Here is a 24,106-nt window from a genome sequence, read left to right as displayed (position 1 = left end):
GCCCAGGTAATCGTTCGCTCATTCACTTGATCGTTGGTCTTTCAGGGTACTGTGCAAGAGAATAGGAATAACTGAACGATTTGATTTTTACACATAACGACTTGCAAATGATTGAAACCGAACTGAACAATGATTATTATGCCTGCATACAATGAACAACGAATGATAAAGAGAATGAATTATGTTTTGTCGTTCAATACTTGGCCGTGTTTACACTGAGTGATTCGCATTCTGTTTTGCGCAATGAGATTTATTTTAACAATAATCATTTTGTGTAAAAGGACCCTTAATGTGGAAGCCAAAAGTCTACATATTTAGTACAGAACAGTCTGAGGCTGGAAAAGTCACACTGAGTACAGGTAACAAATAAAAAGAATCTTCTTTGACTTTTCTTATCTTGTAATTTAGTATCATCAGTAGACGGATTTGTTCTATAGTTGTCCAATAAGTGGGAATGCTTCATAACCTGGATCTCTAAAATCCTTTGGGTATTGGATTAACCCCTTAGATTAACCCCCGTACATTTACGTCCTGGAGAGTCGGGGTATGTATGCAGAGAGGTCGCTGGACGACCTCTCTGCATACAGCGTGGGCATCAGCTGTTTAAGTACGGCCGATTGTAGCTATTAACCCTTTAAATGCCGCTGTCAATTCTGACAGTGGCATTTAAAGCCCCCGGACAGCCCCCCGTGGGGTGGCTGGATAGGCTGCCTGTCAGAATGCAGTATGACGTAATGCTATAGCATTACGTCATACTGCAGGAGCGATCAAAGAATCGAATATTCTAGTCCCCCAAGGGACTACTTTACTTAAAAGTAAAGTTAAAAAAAGAGCAATAAAGTTTTTTTAATTGTAAAAGAAAAAGTAATAAAAGTTTAAATCACCCCCTTTTGCTATATCTATAATTAAAAAGTCTAAATAATAAAATAAAAATACATATTTGATATTTCCGCGTCCATAAAAGTCCAATCTATCAAAGTAGAACATTATTTACCCCACAAGGTGAACGTCGTCTGAAAAAAAAAAAAAATAGAGAACACCAGAAATGCAATTTTTCAGTCACCCCAGCTCCCAGAAAAAACGCAATAAAAAGCGATCAAAAAGTCGTACATATTCCGAATTAGTACTAACAGAAACTACAGGACATCCCACAAAAAATGAGCCCTCGCTGAACTACGTTGATGGAAAAATAAAAAAGTTATTGCGCACACAAGATGACGGCAAAAAATAATTGAAAAAAATTAAATGTCTTTGAAAAAAAAAAAGAGTAGCATAGTAAAAAAAAAACTATACAAGTTTGGTATCGTAGCAATCGTACTGACCCATAGAATAAAGTTATCATGTCATGTTTGTTGCATTTTACTCCACTTAGAATTTTTTTTTAAAGTTTTTCAGTACATTATATGGTATATTAAACAGTACCATTGAAAAATACAACTCATCCCGCAAAAAAAACAAGCCCTCATACAGCGATGTCGATGGATAAATAAAGGAGTTATGATTTTTTTTAAGGGGGGGAGAAAAAAAGAAAATGGAAATAAAAGGGACGCGTCATGAAGGGGTTAAAGGAATTTAATTGTACCCAGATTTAAAAAAAGAAACACAAAATGAAAGGAAGAGTTTTGCAAGGGAGCAGGATTAGCATGAACATATTCAGGGAATATGACAATGTAGGAATGAATGCTGATAGAGTTTTGGTGTTAATGAGACTAAACTGATGTGAATCATACATATGCTTGTAGCAGAGGGTGCAAAAATAGTAAAGGCTCATTTACAGTACGCAAGCAAATTTTAGTTCTGTGTACCCTTTCTTCTCTAAAAAGTTGGAATATATTCCGACAGAGAGAAAAAGAAGAACCTAAAATCCTGCTTACTTCTACTGGGATCTGTATTCAATTTTCAGAAAGAAAATTTGGATGGGCTCATGGAGCTTAAATGCACTTGTGAAAACAAGCCTTTAAGAATATGGCGAGGTTATGCATCTGGTAGGGAACTAAAGACTTCAGTACTCAAAAAGGGAATATGGTCATAATCACAGTTATCAACACAACAGAGGTCTAAAGTTCTAATTAAGCCTAGGGCTACATAGTGACTGGCTATCTTAGGCCACCCACATAAACTACTGCATTGAGTGAATAATTTAAATGGAACCTGTCGCAAGCTTCATGCAGCCTGAACCACGAGCAGCATGAAATCTGGAGATCACCCACATTACTGAGAGCTATGCTCAACTCTGAAATGCTGTGGCATTTTATAGGAAACATAGTTTAAAAAGGAGCTGGTGGAGGCGAAGAGAAGTCATTGGGGCAGCCCCCTTGGAAGGAGTGAAGCCAACAGAAAGCTGCTCTAAAAACTCATCTCCCCATTTCCAACTCCTTAAAGGGGTTGTCTCGCGAAATCAAGTGGGGTTATACACTTCTGTATGGCCATATTAATGCACTTTGTAATATACATCGTGCATTAAATATGAGCCATACAGAAGTTATTCACTTACCTGCTCCGTTGCTAGCGTCCCCGTCGCCATGGTTCTGTCTAATTTCGGTGTCTTCTTGCTTTTTTAGACGCGCTTGCGCAGATGGGTCTTCTCCCTTCGGCTCCGCTCGGCACCATCTGCGTTTTGGCTCCGCCCCCTTGTACGCGTCATTGCGTAGCTCCGCCCCCGTCACGTGCCGATTCCAGCCAATCAGGAGGCTGGAACCGGCACACGTCATGGGGCGGAGCTACGCGATGACACGTGCAAGGGGGCGGAGCCAAAACGCAGATGGTGCCGAGCGGAGCCGAAGGGAGAAGACCCATCTGCGCAAGCGCGTCTAAAAAAGCAAGAAGACACCGAAATTAGACGGAACCATGGTGACGGGGACGCTAGCAACGGAGCAGGTAAGTGAATAACTTCTGTATGGCTCATATTTAATGCACGATGTATAGAACAAAGTGCATTAATATGGCCATACAGAAGTGTATACCCCAACTTGATTTCGCGAGACAACCCCTTTAAACTATGTCTTCCCTGAAATTCAGAAGCATTTCACAGTTAAACATAGCTGCCTGTAATGTAGATTTTCTGCTGCTGGTGCTTTGTGACAGAATCTCTTTAAAGGATGCTGATTTGAAACCTTTATTTTGTCTCTTTTATACTCACTTCTATTCCCTGATTGTGTGCACAGAGAGGTCTACTGAGCATGTACACATAAAGGAGGTGAGTATTCCTCTCCATGCATCAGCATGCATTGCACATCCAGTTTGTGAAACGTGAGTGAGTATAAGGTTGGGTTCACACGAGACGGATTTGCCACGGAAATTCCGTCCGAAATTTTGCCGCAGCAAATCCGCCTGTGGCCGCTAATCCCGGGATTAGCCAGCCATGTGGACAAGATTTCTCAGAAATGTCGTCCGCACGGGACGGCGAATCCGCCGCGGCAAAGCTGGCCGCAACATGTTCATTTTTTTCTTCTACCGCTGTGGCCGCGCTCTCCTCTATGGGAGCGCCGGCCGCAGCGGTAGAGCAAACCCCATAGCGGCCCCCCAGTAGTACAGTGACACCCCACAGTGGCCCCCCCAGTAGAATAGTGACACCCCATAGCGGCCCTCCAGTAGCATAGTGACACCCCACAGCGGCCCCCCAGTGGCCCCCTAGTCACACAGTGACACCCCATACCCTCCTGAGACCCACATACTTACCCCCTCCTCCTTGTGGAAGCGCCGCTCCTCCTCTGTCCGGTGTGCCCTACAGCAGTGCTGATAGCAGGTGCACACTGACGTCAGTGTGCTGCCGCACACCTCCTCCCTGTCGCGGAACCAAGTAGGAGACGTCGGGGGAGGGGGGAGGAGGATCCTGGCTGCACACTGATGTCACAGTGTGGCCGGAATGCATATTAACTTTTTCCTTCCCACTTCTGCCCTAATCAGCAATTCCAGCAACCTGATTGGTTGTTTGGGTTAACTGATTCACCAAACAACCAATCAGGTTGCTGGAATTGCTGATTAGTGCAGAAGTGGGGAAGAAAAAGTTAATATGCGGCGGGGATCAACACACATAGCAGCGCTGCTTAGTGAATGCTGGCAGGGGAGCCACAGCCCTTGCCGGTATTCACTAAAATGAGCGGCCGACAGCAACGCGTGCCAGCAAGGAGAGCTCTGCGTGCCGCCTCTAGCACACATACCATAGATTCGCTGCCACTGCCCTAGAACTTATGAAATCAAAATTTTTAACTTTCACATTGCCTGATGTATGGATCGGTTCTACTGAAGAAAGAGAGAGTGAGTACAGAGTGGGGAAGGGAAAGGAATAAAAAAAATTACAAATAAATAATAAAAGAGAGAAATTTTATTTTTAAAGAAAGTACCATGTTAAAAAAACGCAAGTGTGCGGGAGCCCTTAGGCTGGGTTCACACGACGCGTAATTGCCACAGAATTTCTGTGCTAACTTTCTGCACAGAAATTCTGCCTGCGGCTCTTTATCCCGGGATTAGCCAGCAAAGTGGATGAGATTTGCAAAAATCTCCTCCACACATTGCGGACCATCTGTTGCGGCCAACCAGCGCTAAAATTGACATGCCACACGGAATTCAAAGACGCAGCATGTCAATTCTTTCCCGTTTCCATGGTGGCTGCTTTCCTCTCTATGGAGAGAGACGCCCGCAGTGGAATTCAGGCGACGAAGTCGCTCCAAAATCCACGACGAAAGGCCACATGTTTTGAAGCTGCATATCTCCCGTGAAAATCTCACTGTATTTTCGTGTGGTCATTTCACAAGATTTCGGCTGGATTTAGGCCATTATAGCCTTAAGGCCCATTCAGACACAATGATTATCGCTCAAAAGATGTCTTTTGAGTGACTTTTGAGCTATAATCGTTGTGTCATTAACATTGCAAAATGATCGCTCAAACGTTGAGTGATCACCTTGCGCTCTAGAAGATGCAGAGAACAAGTGGGGGGCTGCTTGCTCTCTGCATCCAGCTGTTCCCTTCTGGGAGTGCCCGGCGGTCATACAGCCGAGCGCTCCCAGCGGAGCATGCAGAGGACAAACAGGGGGCTGCTTGTTTTCTGCATCCAGCTGTTCCCCGCTGGGAGCACCCGGCTGTCATACAGCCGAGCGGTCTGAGCGGAGGATGCAGAAGACAAGCAGAGTTTCCTTTACTTCTGCTGCATTTTTCTTGTCCTAGCTGTCACTTTTTTCCAGGCGTTTGCTCATAGGCTTTCCTATAGATACAAAAATACATTAAATTCAAGGTGTTTTTTACAAGCCACAAAAAATATAAAGGAAGCCTTAGATAACTGTACCTTTTCTATAGCAGAATTGCACTCAAAGGCCGTTGGTTTCTGTTCCAGAAAATATTACATAAACTAAGCATAAATATTACATAAACTAAGTACAATTTAACTCAAAATTAGATAATTGGCAATAAAATGTCAGACCAAGGTTAAAGAGGTCAAAGCATTTTCTGCATTGCCATATAGTGTTGTCTTGGTTAACTTCCAGCCATAAAGAACATGCACATGTTACTCTTAATTGCATCGTAAATCTTGTTATCACTGTACACACAGGACATATCAGCAATAGCATCTAATTGTAAAGTTATTTATGAGTCAGCCCATTAAAAATATACCCTAGTGGCAAATAAATGCATCCTAAGCAAGCTCGGGATGGAGTTGCCTTTCACTAGACCTCATAGGTAGTGATGAGGTCTAGTGATATTAGTGGAATAATCGGTTTGGGTCATTATCAGGCTGATTTTTCGAAAATGGGACTAAAAATCTGGTTCACTAATTTGCCCTCCTAAAGTTTGTCAATGCAGCCAAAGCCTCCCAAATTGCATGGGAATACAGCCACACATCTGGGGAGCATTGTACTCCTCCCAAAAATTGGTAAAAATAGTGTACAGTGGTATAGGGGTCAATCATAGCAAACGGATGTCATTGAAAACAAAAGAAGACCCACATAGGGTCTACTAGATCAAAAATTGTGTCAAGGTAGACAGCAGGTTTGCTGCTTGTTTTAATAGCAATGTCATAAATTTTGCAAGGAGAAATTCTTCCAGGAGAAAACAACACTCAAGCATCGGCTTACTTAAAGGAAGAGCTGTAGAGCTTCCAAAAATGTTGCTACACAAGACAGCAGGTGTTCTGCTTGTATTAAAAGCAATGTCATAGGATCATCAAAAGAGGTCTTGGGGCATATGATGAGAACTTTGTTCTTCCTTTTTACAAATCACTGGTCCGACTACACATGGAATATTATGGACAGTTCTGTGCACCGGTACTCAAAAAGGACATATCCTTGCTTGAGTGGGTACAAATCCACTGTATGAAGGTTGGATTTTGTCACATAAGGATTTCTGTTCTGATGTTGAGGGTATAGTAAGATGGTATGAAGAGATGGAGGAAGAGAAGGAGGAGGAGGAGCTGGGAGGTGAACAATGCAATCTGAAAGCAGCTGTGAGAGAACAAAGGAATGCGCTGGCAGCTGTTTGCACAACTGGGTGTGTGTTTAAATACAAGCTGGGCTCTGCAAACAACTCACGCAGGCCCTTTGGCATGCAAATAAAGATGATAAAGTGTTAATGGCTAATAACACTTTATGCAAATAGATCACTAAATCTTCCAGTCGTTTGAAAGATTCTCTTTGCGTGTACAAGGGCCTTAACAGCAGGATTGATGAAGGTAGATAAAATAATATAAATATCATTTAAATCTATTTTTTAGGAAAATATCGTGGTGTGTTACAGTATAAATCACAATAACTGGAATATTACGACTCAGAGAGCAGATATAAATTAGAGATAAACCAGCTGGATGTGCATTACAGGAATACTCATTAACCCATGCACCAGTCTGTCTACATGAGAAACATGACTGCTATTGGGAAATGCATCTTTACAAAGCTCTCTTTCCATGTGTGCTGAGAATAATGGTGCTCAGTAGTGAGACATAATATAGTCTATCTGTGACTATCAGCTGTTAGTGGCTCTCTTCCCAGAATAGAGCTCCTTCCATGCACCTCGTGCGCATCCAGTTACACACAGTCAGAATGTCACGTGCTAGAGTGGAAAAAGCACACTGGGTTCATTTCACGGTAACTTAAAATAAGTACTTTGGAAACTAATGAGCCAGGTAGATCCAAATCCTTTTATACAAGAAATATGTAGCACTTAATCTGAGGTCCCAAAGGGCACAACTGTAAATGCATTCTAATTATAATGATATTATAAGTATATTTTCTTTTACTTTTAAAAGTTTATTATTGGATGTTGGCTGAGTTTACTATTGTTATTCTCATGCATTACAATTGTTAGTGAGGAACCCAATACACAGCAGCTCATTTTACAGAAAGTTAAACATTCCGTTTAGCTACTTTTAGCTATATCTCACTCTGGGAAAGTTGTACGGTAACCAAGATGGTAAATTTATCAATCTATCTATCTAATTTAAATATAACTTTTAACACCTTGAAGGATTTATGTTAATATCCATTTGTCAATTTGTAGACTCCCCCTTACAGCAGAATTGGATGCGCACCTTGCTGCTTGTATGTGCCTGATTGTATCTGATATGTTGTGTTATTTATGCTTTCTTTTGACAGGGAAAGTATTTTGTTTTTAGCTTTTGTATTCCTCCTATCACACCTGTTTTGCGATGGTGACCAGTTTAACGGTGGTGCCCTAGTTAATATAGTGTCGGGGACATACAATCTTAAGCATTATTTTGGTTGGGAATTTGCTGGTATAGCGCAGGCTACATGAGCGCACAAAGGAGTAAGCATGCCATGTGAGCATTAGTAAGACTATTTAAAAGGATATTCCAGTTTCTAGATGGTTTTTCAAGTTTTAACTCATCTGCAGGATAGGAGAAACTGATAGATCGGTGGGAGTCTGACCACTTGCACCCCCATCAATTCCAAAATGGAGGTCCCATTTCCTCCATCCTCCTCACTTCTTGGTTGCTTTTACCATGTCATTGAATAGAGGGCAGGTTGCACTTCAGCAGTGCCACCCTATTCATTTTCAGTGGGACTGCCAGAGATGAAAGAGTACAAAGCATTTGGCTATTTTTGTCAGCCCCATTGAAACAAATGAAGCGGTCTGACTTACACTCCATTCTACGACAAGGAACAAGCCACCAGGAAGTGAGGAGAATGGGATAAACTGGATTCAATTCTTGAGGTCATTGATTTTTCAAAGTTGTAAGTCAGGCCTATAAACATTTGGTGCTTACATTGCGAAGCTGCCTTGGACTATGGGGAACTGAAGCATCGAAAGCAGGGAAAGTCCAAAATATCTACTTTCTGTAATACTGCTCTCATAAATTGTGCCATATTGGAATTCTGGCCTATTATATTCTAACAAAGCTGTCTGTGGGTTTCAACCCATTATGGATCAAGCACAGGAAATTTACGGCGCCTGGTCCGGGGCTGTAATCCCAGTCTATAGTAAAAAATGCTGCAGGGGATTAAAGCCCCTGCTTCTGCAATCAATCAGAAGCAGGATGGATTGTCAGTAAAGATGAGCGAACGTGTTCGGCTCCGCCCCTTTTCGCCCGAACACCGAACTTTGCGAGCAATTCCGTGCTCGGGCGAAAAAAGTTCGGGGGTCGCCGTGGCAGCGCGGGGGGGTGCGGCGGGGAGTGGGGGGGAGAGGGAGAGAGAGAGGGCTCCCCCCTGTTCCCCGCTGCTGCCGCCCGCGCCGCCGCGCCTCTCCCCGCCCCCCGGCGCCCGCCGAAGCTTTACGCGCGGACACTGAAGTCCTCGGCAAAGCCGGTGTCCGGGTGCGTAAGTGTTCGTTAAGAACACGTTCGCTCAACTCTAGTTGTCAGCTGTTAGACACAGCTGATAACCAGGAGTAGGAGGCAGAAGTAGGTATTAACCCCTTCTGCCTTCTCCTTTCACTAGTACATAGCGCTCAATGAGCACTGTGTGCTAAAGAGTGAAAGTGGAAGTGTTTCTTCCACTAAGCGATCCGGCTGTCATGTGACCACCAGGATCCCCTGGAACAGCAAAGCTACAGGGTCCTATCAGACCCTGATCAGCTCAGCAAGTGACTATTGTCACTACAGGGGGATGTTTTCCCTGTAACTGGGGCTCCTACAGATGTCCCAGCTACAGTGGAAAAATGTCAAATAACAAAAAAAAAGACCATGTGAATATTCCCCAGAGGTCTTTTATGATGTCATGGGGGACATAAATAGTGAAAAAAATTATAACATAAATAAGTAAAACAAAATTACAGAATAAAATAAAAATATATATATATAAGAAAAAAATCACCCAAAGCCGACACCAACCAAAATCATCACAGTATGCGCCCTGTAATCCAAAACCATATATATTATATATCAGAATTTCCAAAAAGAAATGAGGAACCCATTCCCATACTTTATTTTAGCGTAAATATACAAATTAAAAAAAAATAACAATAAGGGGCTCAGTCAGACGAGTGTTTTTGTGCATGCATGTTAGGTGCGTTTGCGAATCGCATCTATTAGAACCAATACTTTCCAATGAAAGCAGTGACATGTCTGTTTTTTTTTATATGCAAATAAAATTCGCACCTGCAAATTATAGGACAGCGTTTTGCGAATCGCACTTATGCGGTCACATCCAGGGTTTTCACCTTGTTGTCAAGGGGGCCGGCAGCGCCGACCCCATTGAAAACATACGGAGAAGTTCGCGATCCTCTGCCACAGCTGTGGCAGGGAAATTCTTCTTCCCCGCATGGAGTCCCCTTGTTACTGAACACTGTGACAGTGCCGTTGCAGTGTTCAATGATTAAAGGGGTTGTCTCGCGGCAGCAAGTGGGGTTATACACTTCTGTATGGCCATATTAATGCACTTTGTAATGTACATCGTGCATTAATTATGAGCCATACAGAAGTTATTCACTTACCTGCTCCGTTGCTAGCATCCTCGTCTCCATGGTTCCGTCTAAATTTGCTGGCAGCTTGCTTTTTTAGACGCGCTTGCGCAGTCTGGTCTTCTCCTTTCAGCACGAGCCGCTTCAGTGTGCTCGCCGCTACAGCTCTTCTGCGCATGCGCAGACGAACTGTCACTGCTCGGGAGCGCGCTGGAGCGGCCATTCTGTACCATCCTCTGTTAGAGGAAGGTGCAGAGCTGCCCAGCCGAAGAGCCCAGCCCAGCAGCCCAGCCGCCCAGCCGAGAAGCCGCCCAGCCGTCCAGGTAAGTGATGGGCCGGGGGGGGGGCTGCCGCTGGGCCGGGGGGGGGCTGTCGCTAGGCCGGGGGGGCTGTCGCTAGGCCGGGGGAACTGTCGCTAGGCCGGGGGAACTGTCGCTAGGCCGGGGGAACTGTCGCTAGGCTGGGGGGGTTGTCGCTAGGCCGGGGGAACTGTCGCTAGGCCTGGGGAACTGTCGCTAGGCCGGGGGAACTGTCGCTAGGCCGGGGGGGCTGTCGCTGGGCCGGGGGAACTGTCGCTGGGCCGGGGGGGGCTGTCGCTAGGCCGGGGGAACTGTCGCTGGGCCGGGGGGGGGCTGTCGCTAGGCCGGGGGAACTGTCGCTGGGCCGGGGGGGGGGGCCGTCGCTAGGCCGGGGGAACTGTCGCTGGGCCGGGGGGGGCTGTCGCTAGGCCGGGGGAACTGTCGCTGGGCCGGGGGGGGCTGTCGCTAGGCCGGGGGAACTGTCGCTGGGCCGGGGGGGCTGCGCCGGTTACCTGCTGCCTGGCGGTGGGTGACTGTGCCGTGGTCGGCCGCGTTGAATCCAGGGGTCCGGTCGGCGGCTGCGGGGCGTCTGGTTGTCAGGGAGACACAGCTGGTAGCGTCTCGGGAGCGCGCACGTCGGGCTACAGCAAGCGAAGGGAAAAGAGCTGGCGGCCATCTTGGGAAAATTTTTATAAGTTGCTGAAACGCTGGAACTGTAAGTAGAAACCAGCTAGAAAAGTCATTTACAGGGGGGCTTAGTAATGTATGCTTAATTAGGGGGACTGGGCAAAAAAAAAAATTCACTGCTTCCTCGAGACATCTCCTTTAAGGGTTCTCCCCATGGGGATGAAGGCATTCCCTGCCAAAGCTGTCACAGCTGTGGCAGAGGATCGCAATATAGAGGGGGAGGTGGGTTACCTATATAGGCAGTCAATGTTGCACATGGGAGGGGAGATCATACATGGGCTTTTTTAAAAGTGTAGAAGGACGGGTTGTGGGTTATATTTCCACTAATGTTGCCTAATGGATCCCCAGATATTTGTCTTTTTTCTCTTTTTTTTAGTCCCACTTGAGGACTTTACCTTGTGATCATTTGATGGCATGTACGACATACTGCAATACTTTTGTAGTGCCACATATTGCACATTTGCCAGAAACGTTCTTGTATTGTTATTTGTTACACTGTCCCTTTTAGGGTGTTTCATACACAATACTTTTTGGAATAAACACATTGCCTTTCATGATGTTTTTTATATTTCTTTAATATTTTGGTACAGTCAAATGTTCCATTGAAGCCTACAATCAAAATTAAATGCACTACAAATAATTTACTTTTTTGTGACTTTTTCATGGCTTTTTTTTTCCTTTTTGGGGGTCAGTTGCATTTTTCTCAAAATGCAGTATGCTCTACGTATGGATTTTTTTGACAGTTTCTTCATAGGCTACTCCTAACACATTAAGGACATATTCTCACATGGTGGAGTCACTGCTGGCATTCTGCAATGGATTATCCGCAGTAATTCCACAAGATTTCCACAGTTGCCAGATCTGCAGCCAAATGTACAGATTTGTTTTAACTTGCAGGACAGGTGCAGCATTCAACCCTTGCATTTCAATGGTTCAATTCCGTAGCGCAATTCCATAGCTTGCTGCAAAATCAACTGCAAAAACGCTGAAGATTCATTGTGGAAAATATCCATACCATGTGATAACTATAAATGCTGTGATATCTCTGCGAAAATTCCACAGCGTATCCTGCATGCATAAAGGTGGCATAAAAATGCTACAAAAAATTAAAACCCCCACCAAAAATACGAAAAAAAATACTGAAAAATGATAGGTCTCTAGGCATAATGATCTAGTTCGAATTTTCCATTCCCTTACACCACTTTTACCACTGGAGCCAGATAGCACATGCAAGTCAGTTTCCACAAATCTGCAGTATCTCACAATATTGGGTAACTTTATAAATAATAATAAGTTTAATAAGACCCCCTTATACAGCTATATGCAGATACGCTTCTAGCAAAGGCTGTTATGTTTGGAAATGTATACAGGACTTTCTGTTGGCAAGTAAACGTTATACACTGTAAGAACAAAGCTTCCCTTATAACGTTGGCCTTTTATTTCTTCATTATAAAAGGAAACCATACACTATGTACAATAATAAAATGATCTTGTGTTCTGGGCAGGGGAGTGATACCGCTGCAAGTCTCCCGAGCTTTGTTATAAAGTTCTATCTCCGGGTTTCATGTTCATTGAAATGCAGCTGAGAATGATATTAAACATGAAGGATTATATTGAGGGTTTGCATTCAAACACAATGACCTAGTCAGCTTTTCTTGTGCTAAATCTTGTGCTGAATACAAAAGCCTTCCCTTAGTGCCTATTCTGTTATACACTCAGGATCCTGATTTCATGGTAATTATATTATTCAGTAAGTTTAGCATTTCCTATGTCCATTCATAGCCGGCTGTACTGTCCAAATAAATACGCTCTCCTATTCAATTATGCTATCCTTAGATTGCATTTCCAAGAAGTAACTGATACAAATCACTGAGCTATAAAGATACTGATTGTCATTTAATTGTTGTAAATATAACCATTTACATATCGTTTCCGTGTTTGAATTGTGCTTATTACTTTATGCTTTTTGCTGGCAGACAGTTTATTAGAATGTGATATTCTTTAACTGAGAGGTCGACAGTTTATCAGCCGGTCAGTCCTCCGGGGCCAGTGAGAGTTGCGTCTAGCATCGTAATATTCATCATAAAGTATTTTTAGAAAAATTTCTAGTGTTTCATAATTAATAAATCAGATGGCTGTCAGGTTAGCAGTGCTCAAAATCTAATGCTCATATCCAAGTTCAAAAGTTATGATAACTGTGCATATCCACTTATTGGATAGAAATGGATTGATTAACCACTTCAAGCAAAAGGACGTACAGTATATGTAATCTCTCTGGCAATGGGGAATGTATAAAGTGGACCTGGGAGCTGAGCCCACTTCATATGCGGCAGGTGTTAGCTGTCTTTGACAGCTGACAATCGACTGCAGCAGTGATTGGAGATAGCTTTAGTCGCAGCTATTAACCATTTAAATGGTGCTGTCAATCTAACAGTGGCATTTAAAGGACCCGACAAATATGACCCTTCTATCTCCCTGCAATGAGATCATGAGATGCGATTTAGGTTGTTAAAGGAGAGAGCCAGGCAGCATATATTGGTGCAAAGCAAAAGAGCTTTTTATTCTCCCATAACGTGCAGAAAGCTACGTTTCGAACTCCACGTTTTTTTTTCAAGCTTCCATTTGGATACTTCTGAGGACTTGGGTTTGGATCCTCTTGCCTAGTTCTGCATAGCTGACTGCCCGACCCGGAGTGGGTGATATAGTAGTGCTGCAGGTGCACTCTTCATTATACTGGAGATGCCATTTAGGTGTCATGATAGCCTATTGCTGCCATGTATTTCTGCCTAGTAAGCCGTGCCTGTGGCAGAGCTTAAAAGAATGCCTGCAGATATACAAAGAAGACAAGGATTAAAAGAATAAAGTAAAAATAAGTTAAAGTATTTTTCAATTATTAAAACAATAAATAACATTAAAAGTTTGGAAAAAAACTTTTCCCATTTTTAGCATTAAAAGAATAAACCTATTTGATGTAACCGCATCTCTAAAAGTCTAATCTATTACAGAAAAATGTATTATTTATTCCATGTGGGGAACGCAGTCAGAAAAAAATATGGAGCAACAGAATTTAGCTTTTTTTGGTCATCCTGTCGCTAAGAAAAAAAAATTGTTAAAACTTATCAAAAAGTCATATGTACCTCAAAAGTGTATCAACAGGTCATTCAGCAAAAAACAAGTGTTCACACAACCCCATTGACATATAGAAAAAAAGTTATCGGGCTCAGAATATGCCAACAGAAAGTTTTTTTTTGTTTTTTTTTATATTTAATTTTTTAGAAGTAGTACAACAACAACAAAAAACTATATAAATGTGGTATTGCTGTAATTGTACTGACCCACAGAATAAAGTTAACATGTAATTTTTGTTGCATTATAGATGCAATAAAACAGGGAACATCCCCAAATTGCCAAATTGCATTTTTTTACTGCATTTCACCCCACTTAGACATTTTAAAGAGTTTTTCAGATCATTATATGGTACATTAAATGGTACCACTAAAAATACAACTCAACCTAGAGTAAATTGGGAGTTCATGTGTGAAACCCTAAGGCACATTGGGCTGGGGTTCCATATGATGTCATGGGTCTCAAGCATTTACTCATCCCCCTCAGCCTCAGTGAAAGCAAATGGACACATATCCCATACATTCAACATCTCAAATGGCACGAGACAGGGATGCCCTCTTTCACCCCTTCTTTTTGTCCTATGCCTGGAGCCTTTTCTGGGACACATATGAGGTAACCCAAATATCTCGGGGATACAATCGAGAGGAACCATGCATAAAGTAGCGGCCTATGCGAATGACCTCTTATTTATGCTCTTGACGCCACAAGTCTCTTTCCCCAACATAATAGTAGAACTTCATAGATATGCAAAACTTTTCAACTTCAAGATCAAAAGTTTGCAGCACTTAGCATATAGTCCCTGGTAGTGGATCTGAGGGAGTCCTTCTTCTCCTTCAGATGGGCTAATGACAATATAAAATAACTGGGCATTCACTTAACCGCAGACACAAAGGACCTCTATTCCGCAAATTATGCAGGTTTGTTAAATGAAATAAGAACAGATCTAAGCAAATGGACAAAGGATTTATTCTCCTGGCTGGGAAGATGTGTGATTTTTAAAAAGAACATTTTACCAAAACTCCTGTACTTCTTTCAGGCCCTTCCAATCATGTTAACATCCCAATTCCTTGGACACCTTAACTCCATGATGGACAAATTCATCTGGGCTGACAAACTGACTCGCATAGCCCATTCCATTTTGATCTTAAGACATATCACCAAGCATCGCATTTACTCACAGTAGTGGACTGACATAGAAACAAACATATTAAAAAATGAATTTCCGTAGAAGAGGATTTTTTAATCAATGGCCTTAACAGCATTACCATGGCTACAAAGGATGTGCCCCCAGAAGCTTGATTTGGATTAACCATAGAGACAACTCTTAAAGTATTTTAAAGATCGGATATCTCCCCCACCCCCTCTTCATTATTCCCAATTCTAGGAAACCCTGCCTTCCCATCAGGACTGGAGTCTGGGGTTTTCAGTAGTTGGATAGCCCACAAAAAATTTAGAGCAGGTCAATTTATACAAGATGGGTCTTGGTTTGTCAGTAGAGGAAATGCGCGGGCCACAGATCCGACCCCCCTATCAACATAATCCATCTTGTAGCTCCGACACTTCCTCACATCCCACCCCCTCCACGGGCTTTCACTCGCCCAAAGACTCCCTTTGAACAAATGTGCATGGCAGAGGGTCCAGCTAGATGCGCTCTTTCTCACATGTACAACCAACTAAATTCCAAGTCGGATGCACCAGCCCCATAATACCTAAGTAGCTGGGAGAAAGTTCTGTCGATATCACTTACAATGGAACAGAGACAGAGAATTTTCACATTCACACATAAATCTTCTATCTCTAGCCAAATCCATGAATCAGAGTTCAAGATACTCACTCGCTGGTACAGGGTGCCTAATCGATCGCATGTTATGTTCTGTTCTGTCTCCCCGATGTGCTGGAAATGTGGAGGAGAGCAGGGTACAATAGTGCACATATTCTGGGAATGTCCATTGCTGACTAGATTTTGGACTGAGGTGTGAAAAATCACTTCACAATTCACCAATTTCACCCAACGCAAATCACCTGCGCTGTTCCTGTTGCATCTTAATTACATGCCACTGGCTACATATAAGTGTTCAGTGGTGCAACATCTGGAGAATGCAGCAAGAGCTTGTATACCTAAGCTATGGTGGCAGACTACCCCCCCCCCCCTTCAGTCCGGATGTGGTTCAGTATGATCGGAGACGATGGAGAGGGAGGACCTCACAGCATCATTAAAAGGTACACAAGTCATGTTCAGGAAAACAGGGTTTTACTGGATTGAATGCCAAGACACAATGGAATACTGTAATGCTTACAACTCCTAATTACACAAAACCGCCAGAGAAGAATCTTGGTAGCAAGGGGATTAGCGTCATTCCAGTAAAGCTTGGTCACATGGTTGTGGCTACATGTAAACTCTCTCCCTCCCCACACCCCTTTTTTTCTTTTTCACTCTTTTTCTCTCCTTCCTCACCCTCACCCCTTCTCCTTCCCACTCCCCTAATTTTTCCAGGTCTCTGTTCCCCCTCCCTCCCAACAAGTTGCTTTTAGTATAAGAACAGTGGTCTCACAGCAGGAAAAAGTTCAGATTCCTGGATAGGTTTAAGTAAATCACAAGTTGGAAATAAAGAAGTAGAATGCAGATTCTATCTTACTAGAGTCCACCTTTCAATACTTAGAGGGGAAACTGCAGGACCTGTTAGGGGCCTACGTCCCCCATACATGACTCTACTCCGCATGATTAGTTCATTGGATGAGATTAATTCTGGCCTGTCTGGCTAGGGGTTTTATATTACATTTAAGTAATGCAAAATGTTTATTACCAATTTTGTTTTGGATGGCTATTTCTCTTATATGACCTAACAATGTCATCCATGAGGTTTTGAGAAAAACAAATTTAGAAATCAAGAATTTATTTTAAAAAATGTATTTCAAAAAATTGCAAAAAACAAGCCCCCATACGGCTATGCTGATGAAAAACTTAAAAAGTTATGATTTTTTTTAAAGCAAAGTGGAGAAAAGAGAAAAAAAGAACAGTATCTTTAAAGGGTTAAATAACAAAAACTTAAAGTGGATCTTTTTAACTGCTTCCAGCAGCTGTCTCTATGGATTCAGGAGTTCTGCAATTATCAAAAAGGTTTATTTTTTTACTTTTCACATTGGCACTGTCATGTGTATAAAGTTGTGCTCCAATGCTGGACAGATGGACAAGGGTGGCACAGTTTATGTATTTTCTTATTTCTCACAACATCTTGAATCCCACTTTAACTACTAGACTGGATGGCTTATTGTTCATGTCGTCATTTTTTTCCGAATACATTTAATAACAAGAACATATTGGACCACTGGGATATAAAACAGGCTAACTAAAAAGTAAAGGGGTTCTTCATAGAAAATTATTTTTTTTAAAACCAGATCTTCCTTTTACCAAGCAGGAAATAAAAGCTGTAATCTGACAGGTTGCGAAAGGTAAATTGTCAATTTTATTCTGTACTAGTTTTTAATTTCCATATAAAACACAGAAAAAAAATTTTGCAAAACTGTTGCAAAGGTAAAAGCGGAGCAGTTGCTCATTGCAACCAATCAGATTTCAAATCAATTTTTTAGAGGCTCTTTAGAAAATTAAAAGAAGCAATCTAATTGCATGCTATGGGCAATTCCTCCACTTTTCTTTGCAATTTTTAATAAATCTCCATCTCCAAGACAGACATGACTTACTGGAAGACCATAATGAATGATAAAGATTATAAGTAATACATATTTATAGGTCAGATATTAATATTAACTTATTACCAGCTTTTATTTGTGGGCTGTGTGGTTGTTCTCACTAAGAGAAACCAAGTAATCTTGTAGATATGATACCATTTAATAGCTAACAAATATACATGATATTATTGCGAGCTTTCAGACCTCTCAGGATCCTTTCTCAGGCATAATGAAACCGATTTGGATGGGGCATATATAAATACAAATGTACACACATGAAAAGGCACAGACATAGGGAGCCTAATTTGCACTTAAAACAATACCAGACAAGATGAGCAGAGAAGTAAACACTTAATTAGTCCACTGCTAACGAATGTGACAGTTTTTTTATGATCTCTAAATTGGTGTTAGGGGGTCACAAGCCTGTGTGTTACCTCTCAGGTACCTTCTTAGGCATAATGAAACAGATGTGGATGGGGTGTATATATATATATATATATATATATATATATATATATATATATACACACTGAGAGGTCTGAAAGCTTGCAATAACATCATGCATTTTTGTTAGCCATTAAAATGTATCATATCTACAAGATTACTTGGTTTACCTTACTGAGAACAATCACATTTTGCTCTACTGACTTACACGGTGCCAAACCTTTTTTTCACTTTACCTTGTGAGCTGTAAAATGGCAATAATTACAGTCATGATAACCCGCTTAATTACCACCAGCCTAAAAAAAATCATGGATGCATCTATTTTTTTTCACGGACACTGGAAAAAGTGACATATTTATACAGACTCTCCAGGAATTTCTGGATACTTGGCAACACTTTTTCAATATGTGATAGGAAATTATCGTATTTGGTTTCAGCCATCAAAGATCTGGCTTCTCCTTTTACGACATAGAGGAAGATAATTACTTTTGCAGGAAATCGATAAATGTATTATGTCTGAATGTTTTGGCTCAGGGGAGAGAAATATATTTTGTTTCTAATGTGCACTAGACAAGATGCACAAGATGTGCTTGTAGCCTAATGACAGAACTTTAATCCAAATCTGCACAGCCAAGTGAAAAAGGACTTTGGGGATATTACTACAGTTTCCAAAGGATCTAATTCTTGCATTCTTTAACTTAAATCCAAAGAGTAAGAAAATGAATTGTGTGACCTAATCTTAAGACAACTCCAAGATACAGCTCGCTGCCAAGTGACTGTATATGTGGAGAGAATAGAGCTTAATAAATCAATTAAAGTGCCTCTTAAAAACTGACATTTACTATCAAGCTGTAATGATAACAAACAAGGTCCATAATTCCTACGCTTTCCATATGTATATCTTCACCAAGTCTTTCCCTGGATGAGCCTCCAGCTAAGAGAGTCGTGAACAATATTTTGCAGTGTACAGCCAATATTTTGCAGTGTACAGCTCATACTAATAAATTCCCTGTTTGTTTCTATTTCCAAAGTCACAGACCTAATGTCAATGTTTCTTATAACCTGCATGTTATAATTTTTTAATGCCTTATGAACTGGTAATAGACATGCTTTCGATCGCCTGCCCCTCACTTCCCCAAAAAGTGATTGGCCCCATTGTCTTGAGACAATAATAACAATAAAAGTAGTAGTAATAAATGTGTTTTCTCCCTCCGTCTACTTGGCGATGATGACTCATTTTGTTCATAGTAGAGTCCAACAAGTTCTTCGTTCTCTTGTCTCAAACTTTCAGGGACTTCCTTGCATTTAGCTCCATAACTATAATGTATGTTGGTTGGTTTATTGGTTCATCTTGGCTGGTACAGGGACTCATTGGTATGTCGCTTTGGACACACGTCTCAATTGTGGTCCAGTCGTTTTCCTCTCCTGTCTGTGTTTACCTTACTATACTTGCTAGATGTTTTCCCTTTTTGTCTAAACTTATTGAGTATTTAAGGTAAGGTAAGTAACAATTTTTTTTTTTACCAGGAACAAGCCTTAAAGGGCCACACAGGTGATTTCCCCCCCCCCCCCCCCCATTTATTATGTAGCTAGCACCCCGGTATATATACGTGAGCTAATGTTAACTTGATTAGCTATTTCTATCTACAACTTTCTCCTCAGATGGTCATGTGATCTCAGTTCTGACCAGCTCGCAACTACTTCTTGTTATGTGTGAAGTTTCTAGTCTATTACTTAATCTGTGCTATGCTGTTGCATGAATCCTACCACAGAAACTGTCCAACAAATACATATAAAAGGCAGCATCCATCCGTGCAAGATTTAGAAAGTTTTGTTTTTTTTTAAACTTTATTCCCCAAATGGCAGCAGAAATGTTTTAACCCACAATGGGTCTTTATCAAGCTGGTCTGAAGGGAGACATAGACCCTCCTATCACATTTACTGATGATGATCAGACAGCTCCTGTCACACAGTTATAATAGAGGAGATCACAACTCATCCTCCTGACTGCATATTTATGACCTGCAGCTTATTTAGGTGAATGTAGAAAGTAATGGTATAGCCTCAGCTGTGCTGATGCATCATGGGATTGATTGAAAGCAAAAGTAAAAAAGCTCACTCTCAAGATGGTGCCTGATAAGCATCAGACAGCATGCTGCACTGCATAGAAGCGACTGCAATACACAGATAAAACCTCCAGAGTGCTACAGGCAATCAGGTAAGGGGGACAGGCATGGAAAAATGTGGTTTTGCCAGAGTGGCCCTTTCATAACACTTTCAACAACTGTCAGATGAATGATCATTCATGTAACAGCTGTTTCCACCAGCTCCCACAAACATATGCATGTTTGGCTCGGTTTAGGGAGTTAATGGGGTATTCCCATCTTGGCTATGAAAAGCTGAGATGGGAAACTGCTGCCATAGTTATCAGCCACCTGGTTGGAGCCTAAAGAAAGAGCTGAGTGCCTAGTTTTGCGCAGTCTCTATAGCTCTTATTGAAGTGAATGGGAGCTATGAAAAGAATGAAGTGCGATATGCCACACTGTTTCTGTTGCTCCTATTTTTTCTCAATGAGCGCTACGGAAACAATGCTGCACTATGTGTTCAGCTTTTTCTGACGTGGTCGGAACAGAGCGGACGGGATTTCCCATCTCAACCATGAAACGCTCAAATGGGAATACCCCTTTAAGCCACAGCAGACACCCCTGGTGGCAGTTTATCTCCCTGAGAACAAAAGGATAAGGATTGAAATTCAAAGTCCCAGAATCTTCTTTCTCCCAACATCCAACATCATCTGTCAGGGGAATGTTGAGTCACCCCAATACTCATTAAAGTGCATCCAGCTACATCATTATCAACGGACAGTGGGTTTAGACAGCTAAATTTTAATGTGCGGGCCTTTAACAGCAATACACTGCCCTGTCACAGAGGTCTGACTTCAGAATACGCAAATACATCAACATGAACTGACCAATACGGTATACACCAGAATAATCCATTGTCTATCAATATTTGCTCTATTGTCGAATATTTCTATGGACCCCACAGTGATAGAGAAAGTGTTAATGTGAATTGTAAAAGATTTTCAATTTGTCCTTATAAAAGTCTCTAGGGTGATGTCACCTTTCCAGTTACTACTCAGCTTTATCATTTCCTGCCAGAACATTAGTACTTACAGAACTGAAGTCTGATAGGTGTGATATCTCAGGGTGAGACCTGAAATTGTCAAAAGTTACTGGATTTTTGAAGATATGGTACAAGGCGTATTTTACAAGGGATTTCATAGAATTGATAGAAGAATTTCCCAGACTGACAGTTTTGGAAAGTTTAATACTAATTGTTACAAAGCTTTGTGCCACTAAAGAAATGTGGCCATATTATATCTGTGCACGTAGTCTAATGAATACACACAGAGAAAGTTCACGAAGTATGTGTTAATGTTTCTATAGGCTCCCATTCACCAGATCAAAAGTGTGTCCTTTTGGCCTCCATATAGTTAGTTTATAAACAGTTCGATCTTCTTTGTTGCAGCCTACATAGCCCACAATGAATTGAATAGAGCCAGCAGCAATGCCCCCGATAACAACCTGGGTCTTACAGGTTGTTTTGCTATGAATGCCTCAGTTACAGTGGAAAATCGTAAAATAAAGAAAAAGAATTATAAAGTGAAGACTTCCCAGATGTGTTCCCTGTCTGTCTATCTATCTATCTATCTATCTATCTATCTATCTATCTATCTATCTATCTATCTACTATCTATCTGTTATCTCTTCCCTATCTATCTATCTATCTATCTATCTATCTATCTATCTATCTATCTATCTATCTATGAACATAAGTAGAAGAAAACAAATAGCACCCGCTGATCCAACACAAACTGTTGCCATAGCCACCCCATTAACCTTGGACTATACATATTAAGTACCAAAATAGGGAGCTCATTCTAATACCTCATTTTACTGTGAATTTGCAAACTTAAAGGGGTTCTGTCATTAGAAAAAAAATCAATATTTACCTATTCCTCCCCAGGCAGTCTTCTAACAACTTCTTCTCCTTACTGATCTTCTCCTGGCTCCTCTACAGTGCTTAGCCAATCAGAGGCAGCCCATTCAGCAGGAAGGGATTTTAAATCCCCGCCTGCTGAATACTCTTCAGAGCAGTGCAGGAGAAGAGCCGGATGGACCCGGCTGAGCCCCAGCAGCTGAAGAAAGGTGAGTATTTTTTTATCACCCTTTTTGTCTTGTTTTTCAGGGCAGGGCTTATATTTAAAGCCCTTCCCTAAAAACAATTACAGGATGCCGGCAGCTGGGTCCCCTACCGCAGCTGTCATCTGGGATGAAGAATTCCTTTGTTGCATCTGTCACAGATGTGGCAGGTGCAGCAGGGAATTATTGTTCCTCGTGGGGATGAAGGAAATATCTGCCGCATGTGTTCTTTATCCCTGCGGGGACACGGCAGTGGCGGACAGGTAAGTATTTTTTTTTTCATTTTTTTACACTAAAATTCTTGTTTTTCAGGGAAGAGCTTATATGTAAAGCACTTCCCTAAAAAACAATTTAGGGGTGCCGGCAGACCACTGTCTTCAATGTAGCCGCCGGCTGCAGCCGCGGCTCTATTGAAGACAATGCGTGCATTCCCTATGCTGCACACATGTCCTATCTTTACAGGCACGCACCTGTAAAACATGGACATGTGAACACACCATAGGGAATGCATTGGTTCTAATAGAAGCGTATGCACGCACAAAAACACGCTCGTGTGAAGCCACCCTAAACCAGCGTTATCAATTTATACCTCAGCTGCAGGTGCTGAAGTTCATTGCTAGAATCACAGTAAAATCTGGGGCACTACAGCAGGAGATTGTGCTAAGAGGAGATGGACCTACAGACACCACTGCTATATGCACAGGTTTTCTAGATTTATTTTCAAAGATTGAGATCTGTTTGCACATGCCCATTTCCATATCTTTTATAAAATGAATTATGCAGTATATAATGGAAATTGAAACCCAAATAGGTTAATCCAGTCTGTTACTTACAGAATAAAGTGCAGTCATTTTCTCATCCTGAAGCTCCCATAGATCTTGTTGTATGGTGGGTCATTCATTATATCATCTTTTCTGAATTACTGTATAAATCAGCCTACTTCACAAGGGACATTAAAATATCATTTCATTAAAACCATTTTCTGCACAAAAAGTAATTTCTATAAAATACTCCCATAATTTTCCTCTATTATGTATCCCTTCCATCAGACCTTTGATCATACTCCTAAAATAACATGAGCAATCTTATTTTAGTTCTTTGCTATCTATAATCTTAGAGATTAGAGAGACAGAAGAAATTGACTGCTTAGAGAAGATACTCAAAATAATGTGGGTCTTGAGGTCATTGGTATTACAAAGTAATGTGTTTTTCCATGAATAATGTATTTTAGTCACAGATCGCACCATATCTGGTAACAAAACTCTGGGGCCCAAGACAAGCATAGTACAAAAATAAACATTTGATTTCTTGGCAATATATTTCCAAGAAAACCATACACTATTATGTGTATCTCTCCACAATGATTTGCTGACAATGAATCATTTTATATATTTTTTTTCTCTCTCTCTCTGGAAATGATTAGTTTCCAGTGGCACATATAGCATTGCGCCCCCGAACATTTAGGGCACTATAAATAAAAATAATTATAGTTGCAGGAAAAATAGAGCAAAGTGGAAGTGTTACTTAGAGCAACTAATCAGATTCTGTCATCATTGTTTCAGAAATATAATTAGAATTCATAACACTACTTAGAAAAGATAAGTATATTATCCTGTACAGGGGTATCCCACATAAACACATACTGTATACCATGCAGTGCACTTTATTTGTCACGGGCATCAATATGCTACTGTATGCAGGATCCTTCCAACAGAGGGATATACTATCCTACCAAAAGTAATTGGACATCTGAGCAAGAATCAAAAGTAGTATTTATTTTCATATGTTAATGCTTAGTAATGTCTCATTTT

This window comes from Eleutherodactylus coqui, chromosome 4 (genome assembly GCF_035609145.1).
Source record: "Eleutherodactylus coqui strain aEleCoq1 chromosome 4, aEleCoq1.hap1, whole genome shotgun sequence".
In the NCBI taxonomy this organism is placed as follows: Eukaryota; Metazoa; Chordata; class Amphibia; order Anura; family Eleutherodactylidae; genus Eleutherodactylus; species Eleutherodactylus coqui.
The sequence above is the reverse complement of the archived record's forward strand: the minus strand, read 5'-3'. Positions refer to the sequence as shown.